This window comes from Triticum urartu, chromosome 5A (assembly GCF_056163025.1).
Source record: "Triticum urartu cultivar PI428250 chromosome 5A, HENAU_Tu73, whole genome shotgun sequence".
Lineage (NCBI taxonomy): Eukaryota > Viridiplantae > Streptophyta > Magnoliopsida > Poales > Poaceae > Triticum > Triticum urartu.
The window spans coordinates 17,958,477-17,982,579 of NC_141877.1; positions in this window are offsets into that span (position 1 = coordinate 17,958,477).

Here is a 24,103-nt window from a genome sequence, read left to right on the forward strand (position 1 = left end):
ATCACAACTAAATGTACCTAAAATAATGCAAGTGAGTATAGTTTCTTTGTTATTAGGTCCCAGCATTAGACACACATTTAACTACAACTAATCAGTCAACGGACTACAAAATATGCACTATCGTTTCTTCAACCGCATGGCGTGTCGCCGCATATATGATGCCACATACAGATATTTTTGTGTTAACATACAAAGTTAATTAGGCACGGGTGAAGATAACACCGAGAGATTTACATGTACTTTATTTGAATAACAGTTTAAAGTAGTTTCTGTTATCGTTAACAACACCATAATTTAACTTGTTAATTGGCATTGAGGGGCGAGAATTGAACTCTTTGGCGAAATATACCATGTGAGCATGTATTCCCATCTCCTTGAGCTTATAAGAACAAATGGGATAGACTGTAAATAAGCTATAATCCCATGAAGGCAATGAGATAGACTGTTGTTGCATCATTTCATTTTAAGTGGGCTAATTGAAAAATTTCCCATTGAAATATTGAATTTCATGATCATTAGCATTTTTCTGAGTTCGTAATATATTGTATTAGGTGCAATGATATTTTTAATCAGTTTGTCAGTTTGTATGACGACCATAAAGAGTGTGGTTTTGTGTAGCTTGAGCTACATGGTACTCCTTATCTTAGCCATCCATTTTTGCATCGAGATCCATGCAGGCACATTTTTTATTTTTGTTTCTCTCAAACGAAACAACGTATAAACTTCAAAATTTGTAGGACAACAAAACATTCTAATTACTACGTGGGAAAAAAACTTTCAGATTTTTTCATGCATTAAAATGCTAAAAATTAATTTTTTGATCAAAAAATCCTCATTTTGTATATTTATGTTGGTCCAAAAAATCTGAAAGTTTTTTCACACATTGAAGTTGTAAAGTTTGTTTGATCTGCAAATTTTGAAGTCCATATGTTCTTTCATTTGAGAGAAACAAAAAAGAAAAATCTTCTTGTTGCAAGTTAGTTGGAGAGTACGGATCTCAAAGCATTGTTGAAGGACTAAAGATAAGAGGTTTCATGTAGCTCGACCTACAGAGGAACTTTACCATAAAACATGGACTGATAACCCCATGAACTTTGTGCGTGTTTATGGCTTCCTCATGGGCTTTGATGCATTCCATGTAGAGAAAGTGATGGAGCTTGCAAAAGATGGGCATACTATGATGTGCTCAATACACCAGCCGAGAGGTTCAAATTTGATGACATTCTACTACTATCAGAGGGACAAGTTGTATATATGGGGCATGAAAAGAAAAAGACCTTTTAAAATACTTTGCATCATTGGGTTGTTATCCCGCGCCACCATTCCTTTAATGTGCTCATTATTTATTATATAATCTTTTACATGATCTATGCATCTCTTTAGTCTATATTTGCACTAGGTTTAGCGTTTACTTCGCATCGGCATCAAGCTATGCTCGCGGACTGACCCAGTGCTAAGTACCGGAGATGTTAGCCATACTCAGCACAATCTCCCTCACCATATGATTCATGGTGGTTTAATAACAAAGAGGTGTGCTTATCATTGCCTAATTGATGAATTATATCTCTTTTCTATCAATTCTGGTATGCAGACAAGACGTGTTCATTGTTTTGAGTTGATTGGATGTTTGTTTTGTATGTGCAAGCAAAGCACAATGGGAACCTCTATCATAGAGGGAAAATTTATACCTTCCTTTACATAGATATATAAGAGCTTGATTGATTTGTCACAAAGCATCTAACATCTGGTGGGTTTTCAGGTTGAAGGAGTAAATTCACAACTGTTTTAATTTCTATAAGAAAAGTTATTTGCTTCAGAAATTATTTGTTGGAAGTTTTTGTGATCTTCTTGGTTGGATCATGCATTCATGATCAAAATAAAACAACACCTCATTTCAGATAAAAAGTTGAAAATTCATTAAGGCTGTGAGATGCACTATTGATTGCTTTGATTACTGCCAACCAAATCATTACGTATATCATAGAGATGAAGTCACAATTCATTGGATTGATTGCTTTGATTTCCAGCATTGTCTCTCAGTGTGTTATTCGATTCACACCCAAGCAATTATTAATTAAGCAACAGAAATGTTAACAGGCAAAAAATTATACACCACATAAAAAAATTCACCAGAATGGATCGGTAAGGCGATTTAATAAGAGAAATTCACTTTGACACAAACGCTATTTGATGTGTAGATCTCATCATTGTATGTGCGCTCGTCAAGTTTCATGAAAATCCGACATTTTATACGCTTGTGTAAAAAAGACAAGAAAAGTCTCATGAAAAGCCTATTTTAACACTAAATTTTGTCTTTTTACATGTGATACAAAAGTTGTTGGTTTTCCGTGAAACGAGTTTGTGTGCACGTAGAATGTCAAGATGTACGCGGGAATCTTTTTTTTTTCAGAATTTTGTGATATTTCAAAATATGTTTAAAACACATTTTAAAACCAGGAGCATATGCTTGGCAACCGGCACGGTGGTTCCTTGCATCTCTCTCATCAAGTTATCAGCAACATTGTTAGTATTTAATGAATTACTTCATCGTGAACAGACGCCTCCCAGAGATCATGTCTTTTCCCATTGTATAAACTAGCCGAATGCCCGTGTGTTGCCACGGAATAAAAAAAATATGAACACAAAACAATTATTCTACTTTAGAAATATGCATTGGGCATGACAATATGTGATTTGAATTCTGAAAATTTACTTTCGCTCTAGCATTTTGTTTTCCTTGTTGGACAGAATAGCACATCCAAAAAAGAGTGCAAAAGACTTAAACTGGGCTGCATTCGTTGAAGGTTCCTCATGTGGGAATTGTATCCAGTCTTGATGTAGGGATGGTACTTCATTTAGTAATACTAAAATTATTTGTCTTACACCACTATTGGCTAATCAAATTATTTGGGACATGTTCAGGGTAATGTAAAATTGACAAATATTGTAGGAACAACAATTGCTTACGCATCACACATATATGTTTTGACTAAAGAGATGTAGGCGTTATACTGTAACCTGTGAATCTTGCATATAGTTCAAAAGATATCAAATACAGTATATTTCCTTTCCATGTTTTTTTGCGGGGTATATTTCCTTTCCATGTTCTTCAGGAAGTCATTTTCGTTGTATGTTGTAGCTATAGTACATGTTATAAAGGTAGGCAGCTAGCTAAAAAGTAAAATGTAGAACTCGTAAACTTGTGATGCGCATGCTCATATTTGCTTGGCAGTTGAGTGATGGTTCTCTCCTCTGGCTATCGAATATCTGATCTCGTTGCCCGCCTCTTGGATGAGCAGAGTTAATTGCAAAAGCTGAGTCTCCTGTTGTCAGTAGAATTCTGGAGAAACCGTACCTTGGTATTTCGGTTGGTGCAGTCATAGTAGTGCAGTAGCAATGCATAGCTGACTCCATATCTACACACGACGTAATGTTTGCCATAGTATCTTTTATTGCAGTCCCTTCTGCAAGGCTATTATAGAGACAAAATCATCCATATGTCTGCAGTTGGCACTATTGGTATTGATACCTACAAATGAAACTGACTCTTACAATTTCACCATACGATCCTGAAACAAAATTATGTGACAGACAATTGAAAAAGGAACGAAACAACAATAACGCATCTCACTTCAGAATACTTGAACCATATTTGTTCCTGATTCATACACGCAGCTGAAGATTGAAATAGCATAAGCCCACCTTTCTTGACACTACAATCATTGACCAAATATGATACCTCAATTTCAGTTACTCTGATCTAGAAGGCTGACTCGAAACTGAACCTAGAATCAAATGAAAGCGAAACTGATTAAATAAACAAACAAATGATATATGATTTGAACATCATTCTGCAGTTACTGCCTTTCACTCCAAAGGACATTGAAAACCATACAAAATATAATTTGTACATCGCCAATTTTGGCTCTAGTAGCCTTTCTTCTGCGCTACTGGGCTGTCACCAAGAGCAGCTTGTGATCTCGGATTCTTGTGACAAAGGCAAACAAGCCTTGTTCCAGGAGCCAAGCCGGCACCCAACACCACCAGCAAGACAGAAGTGCTCATGGGAGAAACCGCAAAGGGGCTTGCTAAAAAAACTCAATCTGGATGGAGGCTTCGTGCAGGATAATGTTGGGGCCATGGTATGGTCATATGGGACGGTGAAGGAACGGTCATTTTGTCCACCAGCCAGAGGATCCCAAGTTTCTGTGACGCTATGGAGGCTGAGGCAAGTGCAATGCTTGCGGGTTCAAAAGTCCTGGGTGATCTCTACAGGGCCGCTGATGCTAGAAACTGAGTGTGCTGGAACAATAAAACGAATTACTTTAAGCTGACCAACCAAGAAACTAATTGAAATAGGAGATCTCATAATCCACTCCATTCGTTAATAAGGAAGAAATAAAACATGGACTATATAAATAAATCTGCAATAGTTAAGTTAGATGATAGCTCAGAACTTCTTCAGTTAGTACAATGAATCTCTTCATACATGTACGTATCTCTTCATAAATTCATAGACATGTCAGGTAACACGAACATGTTTCAGAATATTCTGTCCAGAAACTTGAAAAATTAACAGATTTGCTAATTTTCAGTCGGATGAAATTAATTCGTTTTCATTCATTTTTTAGTCCGTCCGATCCATCTGTCAAGATTCATGCTTTCCTCTTCTTTTTTTGCAACTCTGAGGTGGATTGTTCTTTTATCGGGCCCGCAACCTTCCCCTGGAGGCCCGTTAACCGTTTTTTAATTTTCCTTTTCTCCTCTAGCTCATTTGTCTTCGTTCCCATTTCGAGCGGCGAGTGGTTGAAGGCAGAGAGCCATGGCGGCTGGAGATCTCACTCACTGATCTCTCGAGGTCGAGCCGGTGCTTGGGTGTCTGGTGTCCCCCCTGGCCCCGCCCGGCTTGCTTGTCCTCAAGCGCTCGCAGAGGAAGAGGCGATCCCTGTGGTGATCCGGCTGCGCTGCCGTCTCTGCTTCGCTTGATTTCGCGGCGCTCCTCCCCATTCCCATGTGTTAGTCTGCGAGCCCTGTGTCCCCCTCCTCATCCACCATCCATCCTGTGGTTGATTTTGTAAGTATCCTCCCCCCTGTGTTCACCCCCATATTTTTTCTGTTCGAGTTTTGGTAGATGCGGCGAATCCTAGATGATTCCCCTGTGCAGCGGTGGATCCTAGATGTTTTTGGATGCTGCAGGTGTCTCAGGTGTATGGTTGGATGTATTTGTAGTGGTGGATCCCTCCTGTTTTTTGTTGATTTTGTGCTTCTGGGCGCGCTTTAGTTGTCACTGTGACGAGTAGCTCCTAGTCCTAGATGTGTCCGTTCCCTCATGTGGATCCCTCTTGTAGGTGTCGTTGTGGAACCCTCCTATTTTGGAAGTAGTTGTTGAATTCCTAAATGTGTTCAATCCTCCCTGTGGATCCCTCCTGTAGTTTTTGCTGTGGATCCCTCCTGTTCGGTTGTATACATGGGCGGAGCTACACTTTGGCAATGGGGTCAAATGACCCCAATGGATTTATGTCAAACTAGTACTAAATTCATGGTAATCAAAGTGTATTCAGGGCTGAATACATGCACTATATGAAGATGACCCCCTTGACAAATATAACTGATTTTGCCCCTGGTTATAGATGCTGAATGTAGTTTGTGGTTTGTGTGGACTGTAAGTTTGTATGTCCCCTTTTGTCCTCTGCTAGCTTTTGTAGATGTACAGCCCCTTGTTGTTTGGATGCACATGCTGAGTCTCTTGGTCACACATTAAACATGCTGGAGTTTAGGTGTTGTTTCGGTGTAAATTTCAGTGCATTTATACTGTCGTCACAATTCATATTTACAGCAGATTTAGTGTAGTTCCAATGAATTTTGCTCTGGTATTACAGTGTAATTATAGTAAAATTAATTTATGATTACAGTGTAATTACGATGTTACTATGCTGTAATTTCAGTTTAACTATACTGGGCATTTCATTGTATGTATACTGTAATTTCAGTGATTTCATAGAGTATCTCACTTAAAGATTTTTTTTCCGGTTTGTCTATGTTTGGTAATAGCGGCTTTTACCTTATTTATTCTTTATTTTTTGGGTTTTTTCTATGTACTGTAACATCCATCCATATTCTATATGTTTTTTTGGCTTTGTCAATGTTTAGTGTTTAAGTTATGTTCCTTCAGTTAGTGGTTCACTGTAAGTTTTTGGTAGTTGTACCACTGTATGCAAATTACTTGCAATTCTACTGCAGTTACATGCTCAATTCTTCTCTTAATTGCACTACAAATGTACTGTAAATTACAATTGTAATTCGATCTAATTGTACTTTAAAACTCACTACATTTCCAACCACCATTTGCAATGTAGTACTGTCTATGTATGTTGGGTGGTTTGTCTATGTCAGGTAACATGATTTTTCTCGATAGTTTTGGTGGTTTGTCCATGTAGCACTCTCTTACTGTGAGAGCAATTGATGGTAAGAGTGTTTCGTCCGTAAAAACTGTATATCTTACTACTATAATTCTATTGCAAATTTACACTATAAACTCCACTGTAAAAATATAAATATACTAGTGTAACTGATTTGCATATGTTTCTACTGTAATTTACACTGTATATCTTTCACGGTGAACATGTATTTACACTGTAATTTTAGTGTAAGTCTACTGTAAACTACACTGTAAAGAAATTGAACATAATTACTATGTAACTCTACTCTTAATTACACTGTAAGTCTTCACAGTAAATACTATATTTGCATTGTAATTACACTGTAATTTTGGTGTAAGTCACTGTAAAGAAATCTACCAATTACACTGTAAATCTTCTCTAAACTACATTGTAAACCATAGCTTCTACTGTTTTTCACTGTAACTCCACCGCAAGTCTATTGTAAATTAATTGTTAATTCTCCTCTGCCACAATGTAACTGTACACATAGCAGATCTAGTCTTTTCACCATGTAATATATGTACTTATTTCCTCCTTTTGTCTACAGAATGGACTAAAAAGGAGTACGTCCGAGGTTTTTGCGTTCATAGGGAAAGGAGAAGAAGAGGACAAAGGGGAAACACGAGGAGTGGCTGTCAGGTGTTTTTTATGTCTGTTTGGGTGTCGGGCGAGGGGGGCAGTTGAATGAGATACCCATCAGCGAGCAGCGGACATTCATTGTTCTGAACATACAACCGCAACTATTTGATTGGCTCAAAAATTTGAATGAATCCGAATTGGTTTTCAGCTGACTGTCCAATAGACAGCCCCTTGTGAATTTGACACTATAATTCATAGTGGGTTCTTTTAGTGTAATTACTTCATCTTATCATTGAATTTATTGTGTATTTTGTATAGGATTTCTTAGTGTAATTAAGATATCTTATTAGTGTAATTATACTAGTGTATTTTTACTCTATCTCTGTGATTTTGATTTACATTGTAAATTCTCATGGAATTTTAGTGTGGTATCACTGTAATTGTTTTTAGTGTAATTACTTTATCATGTCCCTGAATTTATACTGTAATTCATAGGGGATTTTTAGTGCATTTTACTCTATCTCATCAGTGTTTGTACACTGTAAATCTTAGTGGACTTATACTGTAATTACCTATTTTAGCAGTAAATTTACACTGTAAATCATAGTGGAAATTTAGTGTGATGTTCACTGTAGTTATAGTATGCTTTTGGTCTTTTGCTGTTATGCTAGAGCTATGCTTAGTTGGAACTGCTAGTCATTTTAGTTCATTGTTGTTTTGCTTATCGGTATTCTGTTGTTGTCATGCTTTTTTATTTGCTAATATGAGTTTTTGGTATTTTGTAGAGTGTGTGGAAAGTTTCCTAATATTTTTTGTTAGTTCTATTTTTCCAGTTTATGTGTAATTTCTTTTGATAGGCTCCATGTTGTCTATGTTGGGGAACAAACTATCCCTTCACATTCTATATTTTTCTGGTTTGTGTGTGGATGTTTTACAGTGATATGTCCTTTAGTTTTGGGTATTTATGTTGTTAGGAAGAGGGAGTTGCGTGGCAGTGAAATTCTTAGGGAAATTCATACGGTAGAATTACTTGTAAATTACAGTGTAAATCTATTATAAATTACATTCTAATTCAACTGCAATACTACTGTATTTACACTCTCAATCTACTGTAAAATGTCACCAGGATTCAGCTGTAATTATATTGAATTTAAAGTGTAATTCTAGTGTAAATTAAACTGCAAATCTACTGCAATTACTGTGAAACTCACTGCCATTTGCTATTTAATACTACTGTATTTTACACTGTAGTTCTACTACAAAATACACTGTATTTACACAGTAGTTCTAGTGGTCTATCACTGTAATTACAGTTTGCTTACATTTTATTTTCAATGGTCTAGCGATGCAATTCAAACTGTAATTACAAAGGATTTTTCACTCTGGTCCACTACTGTAATTTATATTGCTTACCACTGAAATTTTAGTGGTCTAGCACTGTAATTACAGTTTGCTTACACTGTAATTCCAATGGTCTAGCGATGTAATTCGAACTGTCATTACAAAGGATTTTTCACCCTGGTCGACTACTATAATTTCTATTGCTTACCACTGAAATTTTAGTGGTCTGGCACTGTAATTATAGTTTGCCTGCCACTGTAAATTCCTTGTCTGCCACTGCCAATGTAATTTAATTTGACAGGTTCCTTTTCTGTTCCTCTGTAACTACAGTGTAAAAACACGGGAAATACACTTTGGTTCCTGGTTGTATATGCACCCTATATGGGGATTTTTTTAATATTTTAATAAAAAGTCAAAATAGGTAACAACTATTTTGACAAAACACTTGACTTACTTTTGCACTGATATATAAATGTCAACGAAAAAAAAACAAAAGTTGACCTCACAGCAAAAAAGACAAAATTTATTTGCTATTATAGGTCACTATTCACACTATTTTAGCCAAAAATTTGTCTTTTTTGAAAAGAAGTCAAAAGAATATTTTTTTGTGGATTTTATTTCTCACGAGTACACTAGAAGGTCAAGTTTATTTCAAAAGTATTTTCAAGAATTTTTGACTTTTTGTTGAATTACTAATTTTTTTCCATATAGGGTGCATATGTCCCCATAGACCAAAAGTTCCCCTCCGTAAAAACACTTGTTACTTTGTGTAGGATCCCCTCATCTGTATATGTTCTACTCCCTCTGTACCGTGTTATTTGTAGCTGGAGTAACATTCAATGAAGTAATGAATGCTAGTTCTTATTTGATCTTGATCTCTGGATTTTAAGTTTATAACTAGAGTGCTCTGTGGATTGTGATATGTCTTTCTCTTTGGTAGCAACCTGTTATGGGGTTGTTAGGCCTGGCTGTTTAAGCAACAAACATACCTTGTAATGTTTTATCCATTATGCCCTAGTTCTCGGCATTTTTTCTTCCATGTATTTATATATATTTAGGAAATAGTTTAAACTATGGTTAGACTGAGGAAGGGTATTGGTAAGGGCATTCTTGCTGCTTGTCCCGAAGAGTCTGATGGCGATAAATTTGTTCCCAATGATTTTTCTGAGGGCGATTCTTTCCAAGCTTCATTGCTTTTCTAACAGGACTAAGTTTGTAAACTTCATCATAGTTTCTGATTAGTGTACAATCTTTGTCAGTGCCAAAGTGTCTAAAAATACAGTCATAGCTTACTGATAATACAACATTCCTAGATTTTTTTTGTTCAAGCATTTTTTCCTAAATGATTTCATATCTTTCTGAACATGCTCCCCCAAATATTTTTTTATTTTGTCCATGTGCTGTAACTGTAGTTATGTTTTCAGAAACTCTCGAGTAGTTTCTCTGTTTATGTCTCCCTAGACTACTTTGGTCCTAGTATTCTTCCTAGTTCTAGTGTTCTTTTTGTGACCCATAAGTACAGTTCCAGAGTTCAATTTTTTGGTCCCTGCAGCAAGTAAGTGAGGATTTGAACTGTGTTATATTTCCTAACAATTTTAATAAGGTTTTTTCATGATTATCATGGCTATGATCTTAGATTTGGTTTGTGAATCTGATGTGTATTTTCAGCTATGTAATGATCGATACACGGTTGTTTCTTTGAGATGTACACATGCATGAGAGAGATCTGTTTTACTCTGCTAGATGTGTGGTGAATGCAATAGAAGGGGGTGTTTAGCTGTGAATCCTTTGCTTCTTCAGACATGAATCCATGATCTCCTTCAAGCTGGTGTCCCAGATCATGGAGGAATGCTCCCCCCCCGCGCGCTCTTCTTTTTATGCTGTTTTGGTGTGTCTACCTTTCTCCCCCCTTTTGCTGGTTTTTCTGCCTGGGTTGGAAAACAAGGGGATGAACCTGTTAAATTTCTGTTTGAACTACACATTCCGTTTAAAAGTGGGACATGAAAAGGGTCATACAGGGGATAGGGACAGGGACAGGTGACAGTTGTCACATTCTAGTTGGCTGAAAAATCCGACTGAAACCCAATTGGTTTTCAGCCGGATGTCAATTAGACAGTCCCAAAATTAAATAAAAAGAGGAGCAGTTGTCTATCAGGCCTTTTAACTGTTTATAACTATATACGGATTTCTTTCTCAATTCATTGGGAAAATTTATAGATGCAATAATTCTCAGTGTATAGTACCATGATTTAAATCAACCTACTGTCATCAAACCCACTGATTATATATCAGGAGAGGCATTTATAAGAGGTTCTCCAAAAGAAAGCTTTTATATTAAAATGAACTGGGTGCAAAGAACATGAAAGTAACTTTGGACAATTTTTTTGGCTGAACCGGCTACGCAAGAAGAATCTCTGATTAAAACATGAGTAGCTATCTTGTTGTCAGTGTACACCCGAATCTAAGACTTCTTGTGATAACAAAAGCACAGATCAGCTAATATTACGTCGTGGGAAATTGATGCACTAAGACTGCATCATGTATCGACAATGAGATACAAAGGATCATAAGCATGTATGAGCATTTGATGTTGCAACAACTGAAAGCAACGCTTGATGTGAGCAGAAAATGCGAAGCTGTCTATGCAACACAAAATAGGTGCACTACAGTCATTGAGTCTCCACCGCTACTCCACGAGACTAACACACAGACCAACAGACTAACAGAGCATAGTAGCGGTTATGAACGGAATCTTCACAAGACAAAAAGAAATGACAGGAGGAATGACCTGCCGACCTCCAATCCAAAGCATATAAGGGAACATAACCAAAATTTGAGAGATCATGAGAGGAAGAATGCTTACGAAGAAGATCTTCTCCTTGGCACATGTCCTGGAGCTTGGTAACATCCGACGCCGCTGCATTCACCCCCAAGGAGCTGGCGCCGCTGCTAGTGTGGTTGTGAAAAATCCCGATGCTTCTCCTGTGGGCACCACCCTCTGCCTGCTCGGCCCGCCGCCTCTCTGTTTCCCCCACAACGAGAGCCACGTCCCTGTCTTGCAAGGTGACTGGTGAAGATTGAGGAAGCAGCGAGGTCCTGCAAGAGATGACGGCGACACTAACATTTCCTAGATGGCCTTTCCCATGCTGCTTTCTTCCTCCTCCTCTGCCACTGTCGTCATGGACAGGAGGCGACATTACCTCACCGCTCGGAGCAACCCGTAGATGGAGAACCGCCTCGCATCGTCTCGGTGGATGGTGTCAACCCAGGATGCAGTGGCATGGCGGTATGGCGGAGACGACGTACATACCTTGGTGGCGAGCTGGCCGGCTTCTTCCCTGGCTGACACACTCTCAGCGAGCAGCCTCCTCCTCATTCGTCTGCCCTCCTCCACGGCTACACCTGCCCCACAAGGTTGCACTCGTATACCACCCGGCCATCGGCTGCACGATCTAGGCGGCGAGCAGGTTGTACAAGTGCGGCGTACAGGAGCTGCACGACGGCGACCGAGATGAGCGTCAAACGGCGATGGAGAAGGGTAGGCCATCGTGGCAGATGCGTGTGTTGGCGGGGGACGCGGGCCGGCAGCGGCAGCGATTTTTATGTGAGATGCAAATAGAGAGAGGGGATCAGGAGCGGGAGGGGCACTGAGAGAGGGCGTGGATGTGGAAGGTTGCGTGCCTGGGTCGCGGTTGTTTCCCGATTTATTTTACGGTGTTCATTTAATCGCGCGGAGGAAGGGAAGGGCACGAGCGGACGTGGGTGCCTGCGTGAGTGGGATGAGGTATCGATAGCGTGAGAAGGAGGTCGAACCATCACGACGTTCGATTCACCTTTAATAATAGAGGTGCGTGGGTCGCGGTTGTTTCCTGATTTTTTTTCCGGTGTTCATTTAATCACACGGAGGAAGGGAAGGACAGAGCGGACGTGGGTTCCTGCATGGATGGGATGAGGTATCAATAGCGTGGGAAGGAGGTTGAACCATCACGACGTTCGATTCTTCTTTAATAATAGAGATATGTACTTCATCAATAATAAAGGATAGACTAAAATCATTTTGTTCGATTGTCTTGCTCGATTACATATCTCTCTCATCACATTAGCAATACAGATTAGGCCATCCCTGGCGCTTACGGATGTGTTGTTGCCGCTGATGGCCACATGCAGAACATCACTTGTTTGAACAGGAATGAGAAGTCATCAAAAACAGGATTCAGAAAGGTAAGAAATAGAGAACTGCAACAGAGTGTTCTTGGGTACTGATGGCTCGACATATGACCATGATCGCACGATTGTGTTCACTCGTGCAATGGAGTATCGTGCCAATAGCCATTGCAGGGCAGCTGTTGAAAGGAAGTGAACATAATTGTGCGGTTATGTCGAGCCATCAATACCACGCACCAATACCAAGCTACCGCCGGCGAGCCCCCGGTGCGCTCGTCGTCGCCGCTTGAGAGAGTGTGGGGAGAACGCGAGAGAGAAACAGTATGAAGGAGCGGGCTGCCTGTTTTGTGGGGTCGTCTTACCATGTTGGCGACTGGTCAAAATCGTGCCTAGTCAGCACCTAGACTGGGTCCGCCGAGAGAAGGGATAAATTTTGCCTGGTTTCGTAAGGTACAGTTGGTTGCTGATTTATTTGATCCTGTCATGGGTCAGGTGGGATGTGCAATTGGTTCAGGACGCCAGATGCCGAGGCAATCCTAAACATGCCATGGCCGAGTAGAGTGTGATGACATCTGAGTATGGACATGGGAGAAGAATTGTGTATTCTCAATAAGATCCGCGTACAAAGAAGTCATGAGCATGAGGTATAATGATGGGAGATTTTACGGTGCATTATAATACACCAGAGCACATGTATTATATGGCCGATCTAACGAATGAGAATAATTGGGCCTTTTTAAGCCCAAGGGTATTTCCGACCTAATTTTTTTTACCTTTAATCGGCCCAATTTGGTTCAGGGGTATTATCGTCCTAAATTTTTCGATTAAATTGATTGCATCAATAAAGCACTTCATTATAGAGGTCCCATCATCGTGCGTACTCTTTTGAATTTCGGTTCGAGCGGTTCGTCCTCTCTCCTCCTCTCGAGCCCTAACCTCGGGCGCCCTCGATCGCCGCCGATCGCCTCCGGCGCCCTCGATCGCCCCCGGTGCCCTCGATCGCCGCCGATCGCACTCGCCGTGTCTACCCCTCCTGCTCCTACTCCCCCTCACTCCCTCCATCGCAAGTCACCCCAGTCGGGTCGCGGCGCCAGATCTTCCGACAAGCCGCTAATCCACTCCTTCCCCGAGCGGACGCCACCTTCCCCGACCCGAGAGGCCAGATCATCCTCATCGACGTGCATCAACTTTTTCACGCCGGATCTTCGCTGTAAGTGCCTAGCCATCTCAAATATTTTCTGGCCCCTTCTGCATATAGAACCAATAGGGGTCGGATTTGATTCGGGTTTAGGATATGTCATGTGAGGTTTAGGGTTTATCGTTTCAGAAAGTTGTGAGGAGATTTCGGTCGGATTTGGTTAGGGTTTAGGATACGTCATCTGAGGATTAGGGTTTATGTTTTCAGAAAGTTGTGATGAGATTACGATTGAAAGGAAGTGTAAGTCGGATGTAGCTACGACATATTGAAGGACTTAGTTAGGATTATGTGGCATGAGAAAGTTGTCAGCAGATTTGGATTCAAAGGAAGTTATTTTGGATTTAGTTAGGAGATACTTTTGAATTGAGTTTTGAGATATTTTGGATTTAGTTAGGAGATAATTATTTTGTATGGATTTTGGACTTATTTTGGATTTAGTTAGGAGATAATTTGGATTTAGTTAGGACATACTTTTGGATTTTGTTACGAGATAATTTGGATTTAGTTAGGAGATAATTTTGAATGGAGTTTGGAGATAATTGATCTATCAGGGTGGATCTATCAAGGCATTTGAAGGACTCGTGGACTTTGGATTTAGTTAGGAGATCATCAGTTAGAGCTAGTACAATCAATTACAAATTTCTGGATTTAGTCAGGGCATATTTACTTACAGCTTTTGAAGGACTGAGTTAGGTACATGAATCCGATATGAAAAATTAAATCAATTATTTAAGCAGAATAGTGCATAATTTCGGTAACGTATGCTATCCATCCGTAACATTGACTATCTGTTTTTGCTGGCAGCATAACGACATGGATGATAAAGTCAACGATGGCAAAAACTTGGGTGATACAGGCAAGGACGACAAGGACATGGGTCATAGAGGCAACAAAGGCAAAGGCATGGACCCCAAAGAAATGGATGGTATGTGCATGGATGATAAGGATAATGAGGATGCAGGCAAGGATGTCATAGACATGGATGATGTACACATACAAGGTAAAGGAATTGATAATAAAGGCATGGCTGGTTCAGACCTGAATTAGTGTATGGAATACTTAGAGATTGTGAAGAAGATGTTCAGAACTGAGGAAGAAGCCTACATGTTCTACGTAGGCTATGCGAGAAAAAAAGGATTTGATGTTAGAAAGGATGATCTGAAGTACAGAGGTCCGGGTCCGAAACAAAATGCATACAGAAGGACATATAAGTGTTGCAAACAAGGATGGCGGGCCCTTAAGCACTTTAACAGAACTGAAAGAAAAAGAACACCGATGGGTCTTTCTCGGTGTGGGTGTCCTGCTCTTTTTCAGGTTGAGCTACAAGATAGCAGTGGCCTCTGGTTCATCAAGAATTTTGTGGACAAGCATAACCATCTGTTTGTCCCTGCTGACCTGGCTCCGTACTTGTCGGCTCATCGTAGAATGACTGACACACAAAAGGCCGATGTCATCGAGTATGCTGTCGGTGGACTTCGAACACATCAGATTATGAATGTAATGGAGAAGAATGCCGGAGGTCCCGACAAGCTTGGATTTATAGATCGAGATCTATACAACTATGTTTCAGTCCAGAAGAAGCGCAAGATAGAAGGCAGTGACGCTAGATATTTGCTCACCTATATGATTGCACGGAAAAAAGCAGACCCGGAATTCTTTTTCAAATACACAAAAGACAACGAGGGCCATTTGAGGAACATATTCTGTGCTGACTCACAATCCCGCATTGACTATGTTGCCTTTGGTGGTGTCGTGGTGTTCGACAGTACATATCGGTCTAACAAGTACATGCTTCCGTTTGTTCCATTTGTTGGTCTGAACCATCACCGCAGCACAGTTTTGTTTGGGGTCGGTCTAGTGTCAGACGAGACAGTTGCATCATACCAGTGGCTTCTTCATGTATTTTTGGAGGCAATGTCCCAGACGGCACCAATTTCAGCAATCACCGATGGGGACGGTGCAATGGCTAAAGCAATAGCTACTGTCTGGACCGGAACAAATCATCGTTTGTGCACATGGCATATCGAGGAGAATATGGTGATGCACCTCCGCGAGGAAAAGCTGGAGCAATTTAGGGAATTCATTTACCGTCGTTGGGATGTTGATGAGTTTGAGAAAAGATGGGATGCTTATAAGGTTCGGTTCAAAATAAAACCAACGGGTAAGAGGTCGTCATGGGTTAACAGGATGTACGAGCTGCGACACAAATGGGCTGTTGCGTACACAAAGGGTAGATATTTCCTAGGCATGATGATTAATCAGAGGAGTGAGTCTCTCAACTCAAGGCTTCATGTGCACCTGAACAAGAAGATGCAACTTGTTGATTTGTTGCAGCATGTTGAGCACTGTGTATCCATAATGCGTAAGACTGAAGCAGCATTAGACGCAGTAGCAACACATACGATACGCTTCACTAAGCTGAATGCACACCCTCTGGAGATTGCTGCCTCTTATATTTATACAACTATGATGTTTCCAAAGGTAAAGCGTCAGATTGTCGAAGGGATAAATTGGCAGGTCACGGACCGGGTAGCATGTGATGGTTTGGTCGTGTTTGGAGTTTTGCGCAAAGCCCCATATGATAAAGCCCCATATGGCAGGGATGCTAGAGAATTGCAAGGTAAGGAAGGTAAGTATGCTGAGGACTTGCATGCAAAAAAACTGGATGCTGAGGATCCCAATGACTTGGAAGGTAAGGATGCTGAGGACTTGCATGCAAAAAACTTGGATGCTGAGGATCCCAATGACTTGGAAGGCAAGGATGGTGTGGACTTGCATGCCAAAAACCTGGATGCTAAGGATCCTAATCACTTGGAAGGTAAGGACAGTGAGGAGTTGGAGGCAAAAAAGTTGGATGCACAAGGCGTGGATGCTAAGCCTGTGGATTTTATATATCACGTGACTTGTCTGTTTACAGGAGCAAGACTGGATGATGCAGCTTGTAAATGTAAAAAGTTGGAAAGTCATGATTACCCATGCGCACATATATTCTGCGTTCTGGATCATCTTGGTGTACGCACATTTCCAAAAAATTTTGTCAAGAAAAGATGGACAATGCAGGCCAAGCCAGCGTTCCCTTCTTCGAGGACTGCGAATACTCATGTATGGTCTGATCACATGAATAAGTATCATCAACTACGCAACATGGCTAGTGATGCTTTATTCACAGCCACAACTAGCGATTCATAGTCAGAACAGGTGATGGAGTTCCTCCGGAGTATATTGGTTGATGGAGAAAAGACTGATTTGGATGAAGGCCATAAATTGTTTGTTCCTTTGCCGGCATACTTCTCTGCTGCTCGCGAATGCTACACTGATGACGTGGAAAATCCAATCAAAATAGTTCCAAAAGGGAGACCAACTACCGAAGAATCGAACAAGAGGATTAAATCCAGGCGCGAGCGGATGAGAGGGAAAAAAGCAACGAAGTTAGTGCACATGTTTATCTCATTGTTCATTTCCATACATGCTTACAATGTTAATATCTTCTCTCTTTTTCTTCAATTTACTCAGGAACAAATCGAGGAAATCAAAGGTCACAAGGAGGAAGAAGCGAAAAGACAAAGACTCAGAGACAGAAGAAGACACAGATTCAGATATAGAAGAAGAGGAAGATTCAAAAAAAGCAACAAAGTTAGTGCACATGTTAATCTCATTGTTCATTTCCATACATGCTTACCGTGTTAATATGTTCTCCCAGAGAGTGTTCACATGTTTTTCTTCAATTTACGCAGGAAAAAATCAGGGAAATCAAATAGCACAAGGAGGAAGAAGCAAAAAGAAGAGACAGCGTCAGATACAGAAGAAGAGACAGAGGCAGATACAGAAGAAGAGACAGAGGCATATACAAAAGAAGAGGAAGATTCAGGTACAGAAGAAGAGGAAGATTCAGGTACAGAAGAAGAGGAAGATTCAGATGCAGAAGAAGAGGGAGATTCAGATGAGGAAGAAGAGGAAGATTCAGATGTAGAAGATGGTGGGCTGAGGAGGGCTAGAAAGAGACCATTGGAGGTTCCAGAAGAGGATTACGCAAAACCAAACAAGTGGGCATTAGCATAATTATGCGTACTTAAACATGTTTTCGAATGCTGGCTGCAGATTCATCTATTTCATTTTTTGCAGGAAACGCAAGGGCGCACCAAATGTCAATGCTGGGAGGACGAAAAAGAACGATGACAAGGGTGCGCGAGGAAAACCAGTGAAGTTAGTGTTTGTACTTACATGTCCGCTCTAGAAGTCGGGTATTTTCTAGTACTGTGTTGACGTTTCTTAACTTTTCCAGGAAAGACTCTAGTAAGGGCGGTAAAGAACAGGCCAAAGGGGTGATGAAGACAAAAAGGCCTGATAGGAATGTACCACAGGCTGAGCGAATAAGAGCTGTCAAGTTAGCTTCTGTAGCTATGAAGAGAAAATCAGTGAAGTTAGTGTTTTTTCTTTTATAGTGTACTGTACATGCTCAAATCTTTTGCTATCCTATTAACAAACGTTGTTTCATGCAGAAAAGCTAAAGTGAAGTCGAGACATGATGTTTAGATGCACATGGTCAAGCAGAGAAAACAAAAGGATTTCAGGGGTCGAAAAATTGAGAACAAACTAAAGTAGACAGTTTTCCATGCAGTGATCCACCTTGTTTCTCATGTATTAGACCTATTTGATGGACTGCCACTATTTTTCTGAATTCCTCTTTTGATTGGTACACCCTCATTTTATTATGGACGGGTCGACATGGTAGGCTAGTTATGATTTATCAACATCGATGAAACAATGCATTTTTAGTGCAGTTGGTTTTCTGTATTTTTTTCATTTCTTACATAATATATTGCTGAAATTTATTCAAAGTGTAGTCAAATTTCATACTTGAAATATAAAATAGAAACCGAAAATTTATATATATAAGAAAATAGAACGTTAATAGAAACCTCGTTTTCAAATAACATTGAAAATCGTTTATTTTCAAATAGAAAATAAGCATACTGATATTTTAAAAATAGCATGCTCATTTGAAAAAAAACATGTTCAATTGAAAATAAAATATAATGAATATGCTGATTTAAAAATATCATGCTGATTTTAAAAATAGCATGCTGATTTTAAAATTATGCTACTTTTAAAATAACATGCTAATTTCAAAAAGCATGCTAATTTTAAAAACGGTATGGTACTTTTAAAAATATAATGCTCTTTTCAATATGCTACTTTTAAAATAGCATGCTGTTTTTGAAATCAGCATGATATTTTTAAAAAATAGCATGCTTATTTTAAAAATATAATGCTTTCAATATGCTACTTTTAAAATAGCATGCTGATTTCAAAAATAGCATGCTGATTTCGAAAATAGCATGCTGATTTCAAAAATAGCATGTTGATTTCAAAAATATCATGCTGATTTAAAAAAAAATAGCATGCTAATTTCAAAAATAGCATGCTCATTTCAAAAATAGCTTGCTGATTTCAAAAAAAATCATGTTCTTTCGAATATGTTGTTTTTAAAAATAGCATGCTGATTTCAAAATAACAGCCTCATTCTAAAAATACAACACCGTTTTTAAAAATATAACGTTTTTTTTTAAAATATAACGCTGTTTTTAAACTTATTTCATAAAATACATGCTTTTTAAAATATGCTGTTTTGAAAGCAGCGTGCTGATTTTGAAAACAACATATTTTTAATTACGCTTTTCAATAGATAGCATGTTTTTTAGTATATACTGTTTTTCAAATAAAAAAAACATCATTTTGAAAATAGCATGCCATCTCGAAAGTAACAGAAACAGGTCTCGCTCTTTGTTTTGCATTTCATTTTTTTGTGCGACACACATACAAACCGCATTTTCAAAATAACTCGTACTAGCCAACACAAAAACCTCGTTCAAAAATGAAAGTAGTGTCTAATCCATTTGAAACCCGGTTAGATTTGATTCTAAAAATACTAGCATCACTGTGGCAAAAAAGGTAATATAATTGCAGTCCATAAAGATAATTATATCAAGGAGGGTACCAGGGTGCGTTATATATATAGACTTGCATAGCAAGTACATTACGCCACATAGGGTTCATACTACCACCAAGTTACTACCAAGTTCCACTTACTGGACGATCTTCATATCCAGTCGGACCCAAAAGTTATACCACCAAAGTACTAGTTACTACCAAGTACCAATTACTACTAAGTTGCACTTACTGGACCCTAAAGCTGATACTACCAACTTACAGTTACTGGCTAGTACATACAGATTATAAAACTAGCATCAAACTACTGCGGCGGGTCAACGAATCCTCATGCCACTAACCATGTTCACCCTAAGCCCACCTCCACTCCTTTCCATGAACCTGAAGATAGCCATTTGATCTTCTTTCATTCTGGCGCCCTCAATGACTTCTCTCCAGTTCTTCGTCATGATCGCTCGCCCGTCCTTCTTTCCCATCTTGAACAAGACCTTTTTATTACCTTCAAAATGTTCGCTGGTGACACGCACAAGCATGGGCTTTCGCAGATAATCTTTGAGGTAGGCCTGACTGTACTCCTTTGAGAAGCACTGATTGCACAGGGAAATAAATAATGTTACATAAAAAATGAAGTATAATTTGCACAAAAAAATAAGAATGATTTGCACAACCACGCCCGTCCTCCTCTCTGTCTCTACATGATGGCATTTTCACTAGTGAAGTATGATTTGCAAAAAGAAAAGTCCAAGTGTTTACCATCTTGCTCTTCCCTCTGATGACTGCCGAGCGAGTGACGGTGCTGACATAGTATAGTATGGGAGGTTGGCACTGCTTTACTATGGATTTAAGATAGTCCCACCGATCCTCGTTTAGCAATACATGGTTGCCGTAGAAGATGCGATCCTTGATAGTTCCTTTTCTCACATGGTATCCCGGACCTGTATAAAAAAATTAAGATGACAGAGTAGTAAATAATTTCATATGTAAGATCTAGAACATCAGCATTGGGTTAATGATCAATGCCTACTCCAATGATCAAGAAATGAAGGACATAGATAACCCAATCACATCCACCCAGCAATATCTCGTAGAAACATGGGCAAATTGAATATTTGATTTATTTAAAATAACAACTAAACACTGCTCTATGTAAGCTCTAGTTCAGTCAATGTTGATTTGGAAGGTCATTTAGAACCCAAACAGAGTAATTTGTGGTAATCAAGTGTCACTCAAACATCAACTTTCGATATTTCATGGTTCATTTAATATCTGACCAACCAAATAGAACTTTACTCCGTAGTGCCAGGATAGGATCGTGGCCCACATCTCCATCTCCATCAGAACTATCATCAGTGTCATAGTCGCTAGTGTTGGGGAACGTAGCATAAATTCAAAATTTTCCTATGTGTCACCAAGATCTATCTATGGAGTCATCTAGCAACGAGGGAGGAGTGGATCTACATACCCTTGTAGATCGCGCGCGGAAGCGTTCAAGAGAACGGGGTTGATGGAGTCGTACTCGTCGTGATCCAAATCACCGATGATCCTAGCGCCGAACGGACGGCACCTCCGCGTTCAACACACGTATGGAGCAGCGACGTCTCCTCCTTCTTGATCCAGCAAGGGGGGAGGAGAGGTTGATGGAGATCCAACAGCACGACGGCGTGGTGGTGGAAGTAGCGGGATTCCAACAGGGCCTCGCCAAGCGCTGCGGGAGGAGGGAGATGTGTCATGGGAGGGAGAGGGAGGCGCCAGGCCTTAGATATGGTTACCCTCCCTTCCCCCCACTATATATAGGGCCAAGGGAGAGGGGGAGGGCACAACCTTGCCCCTTCCTCCAAGGAAGGGTGCGGCCAAGGGGGGGGAGGAGTCCATCCTCCCCAAGGCACCTCGGAGGTGCCTTCCCCTTTTAGGACTCTCCCTTTTCCTCTACTCTTGGCGCATGGGCCTCTTGGGGCTGGTGCCCTTGGCCCATATAGGCCAAGGCGCACCCCCTACAGCCCATGTGGCCCCCCGGGGCAGGTGGCCCCACCCGGTGGACCCCCGGGACCCTTCCGGTGGTCCCGGTACAATACCGGTGACCCCGAAACTTGTCCCGATGGCCGAAATAGCACTTCCTATATATAATTCTTTACCTCCGGACCATTCCGGAACTCCTCGTGACGTCCGGGATCTCATCCGGGACTCCGAACAACTTTCGGGTTACCGCATACTAATATCTCTATAACCCTAGCGTCACCGAACCTTAAGTGTGTAGACCCTACGGGTTCGGGAGACATGCAGACATGACCGAGATGACTCTCCGGTCAATAACCAACAGCGGGATCTGGATACCCATGTTGGCTCCCACATGTTCCACGATGATCTCATCGGATGAACCACGATGTCAAGGACTTAATCAATCCCGTATACAATTCCCTTTGTCTAGCGGCACGATACTTGCCCGAGATTCGATCGTCGGTATCCCGATACCTTGTTCAATCTCGTTACCGGCAAGTCTCTTTACTCGTTCCGTAACACATCATCCCATGATCAACTCCTTGATCACATTGTGCACATTATGATGATGTCCTACCGAGTGGGCCCAGAGATACCTCTCCGTCACACGGAGTGACAAATCCCAGTCTCGATTCGTGCCAACCCAACAGACACTTTCGGAGATACCTGTAGTGTACCTTTATAGCCACCCAGTTACGTTGTGACGTTTGGCACACCCAAAGCACTCCTACGGTATCCGGGAGTTGCACAATCTCATGGTCTAAGGAAATGATACTTGACATTAGAAATGCTTTAGCATACGAACTACACGATCTTTGAGCTAAGCTTAGGATTGGGTCTTGTCCATCACATCATTCTCCTAATGATGTGATCCCGTTATCAACAACATCTAATGTCCATGGTTAGGAAACCGTAACCATCTATTGATCAACAAGCTAGTCAACTAGAGGCTTACTAGGGACATGGTGTTGTCTATGTATCCACACATGTATCTGAGTTTCCTATCAATACAATTATAGCATGGATAATAAACGATTATCATGAACAAGGAAATATAATAATAACTAATTTATTATTGCCTCTAGGGCATATTTCCAACAGCTAGAGGTGTCGTCATAACCGCTATAGCCGTCACTCCCACGTGAAGTGCCATCTGAAGCATCATCTGAGGTGGTTCGGTGATCACTCTCTTCACTGCTGATGAGGATGGTTTCCCTTGCCATTCAAACCTGTTGCATGCATTGCAATGAACAAATGTTAGTTATTGATATATGAAATCAGCCTTCCATTATGACTTGTTAACACCATATACAATGTGAATAATCTTTTCGCATACTTCTTGCTAAGTACGTAGTTCATGTATAAACATCTACACGAAAAAGCTAGTCGACAACTATTCGCACGACTAGTGGTTAGACTCATAATCATTGGGTAGACATAACCAATTAGGATATTTCAAGGTTACAATTTTGTGAGCTGGACAAGAAAACTTGGTAACCAACCAATTAGTAGCCATGTAAAAATGAACCATGATTGACTGCTCTCAGCGAGCAATACGTGAAACTATAACTGATCTGCCTTTGATCACTGCAAATTTCCTGATGGGCTGTTGTGTGGTACCATCAGGTAATAAATATAAAGTCTTTAAATTATCCAAACAAAACAAATAATGCATTTGCTGCTGTACATAACATTTTTAGAGGTAGCTGTGGAGGTTAATTTTACAATTTCCAGTGAGAATAAGGACATGATAGAATCTCTCAAGCAAGATGACATCATAGTGAAGGCTATGAGAACGAGCAAGGTATGCTGACCAATTGTCACCCTTTTGTATACTTGCTATTTATTTACTCATTACTACCCATACCAACAAGTAAAATCATGATTATGAAGTATAATGTCAGAAAATCTAACAGTGAGGAATTTGTTGCAATGTGTACTACTAGCTCACAGGAAATTTTCATTGACCCCAACAAGCCCATACCATATCTTGGAGATAGGCTGACATAATTCAAGTAAGCAGTAACAACAATCAGCAAAAATATGCACCAACCAAAAATATTACATGTGTGCACATATCATCAAAAACATGCACCAATCAAGAGCAGTCTATACTTGACAAATCCTTCAAAATATGCACTAATCATCATACTACCATCGAGTAATACATGAAACTATAACTGATCCTCATTCCATCATTACAAATTTCCTCATGGACTACTTCTGTGCTCGCCTTTTTAGTTTTTAATAACTAAGCATCAGCAAATACATATACACAGTCTTCAAACTATCCCAACAAACCAAAACATGTGTATGCTCCTGTGAATATACTTTTTCTATATCTAGCAGTGGGGGGCCATTTTCCAGGGGAAAAAGTACTTGATAGCATCTGTCAAGCAAGATGATAGCATAGTGAAGGCTATGTTGACGAGCAAGG